Below are 1,195 nucleotides of genomic sequence, written 5' to 3'. Positions count from 1 at the left end.
TATTATAATAATAATAATAATAAAAATAATAAATGATAATGATGATGACGACAATAATTACTATTTTAAATCCTGATGTGATCACTACAGAAACTAAGACATAGTCTAGCTCTACAGTAGAAACATGTCGGAGGGAAAAATCCACAGGATGGCAAGCAGAATACGAAAATTACCAAAGCAAGAGAGTTGTATCTTCCACTTGTACCTTCTGTCTTTTCTACGACATGAATGAACTAACGGTTTCTTGCATATATTTGCCGATGTGGTGGCAAGTGATTTGAAGTATCTTCAAAAACGGACATGGTTTCTTTGTAAGCTTGTTTTGAGTAAAAAGAAACACATAAACAGAACAACGGTCACATAGAGAGCACGGAAGAAGCAAGACAGATGTATCATTATAAGACAGAAGCAACAGATTGAACGAAAAGAAGTACATGTAGGACCTCCTAGCAGCGGCCTCCAACCACCCACATAACGGACGTGTCGCAAGCAAGCCTCACAGCCAATGAAAATCTTGACACGTTTCCCAATCTGCTCTTTGTGTACAAATGACGACACAGTCAGTGATCCTGACACCTAGGTCACCGTAATGATTTACGGATGTGTCATGTGTGTCCGTGTGTCAACAAGTCAGTCATCGTCAATGTGAACAACAACAACAACAACATAGCAAACACCAAAATCCTCATTCTGTAGGAGAAAGTCAGAGAGTGAAACACATGATCAGATACATGCAAAACACAAAGTTTAAGATTCCCCGATGAAAGTAGATAAATCTTTATTGTCCAGGTGCTAGCACATTGCTTTGGCGTTTTATCCCACACACATGCTCTCTCTCTCTCTCTCTCTCTCTCTCGCATGCACACACACACACACACACATTAACACACACACACACACACTCCCATAATCATAAGAAACATTTAAAAAGTAAAAAGAGCTTAGCACACCAGAGCATCCCCCACCATGATGAAACTGAGAGTCACAATTGCAACAACAAAAATACACCAAGACAGAAGGTTCCTGCAAGGCGTTCTCATGATTGCATAGCTCTACATTATACTGACGGTGCCAGTCGCAAACTGCGCAAGTCCAACCTTACTATCTATGTATACTTTCACGGAAACTGTGTGCAGCTCCAACCTTACTATCTGTATACTTTCACGGAAACTGTGTGCAGCTCCAACCTTACTAT

Source organism: Aplysia californica, unplaced genomic scaffold (genome assembly GCF_000002075.1).
Source record: "Aplysia californica isolate F4 #8 unplaced genomic scaffold, AplCal3.0 scaffold00563, whole genome shotgun sequence".
In the NCBI taxonomy this organism is placed as follows: domain Eukaryota; kingdom Metazoa; phylum Mollusca; class Gastropoda; order Aplysiida; family Aplysiidae; genus Aplysia; species Aplysia californica.
Note: the sequence above shows the minus strand (reverse complement) of the source record.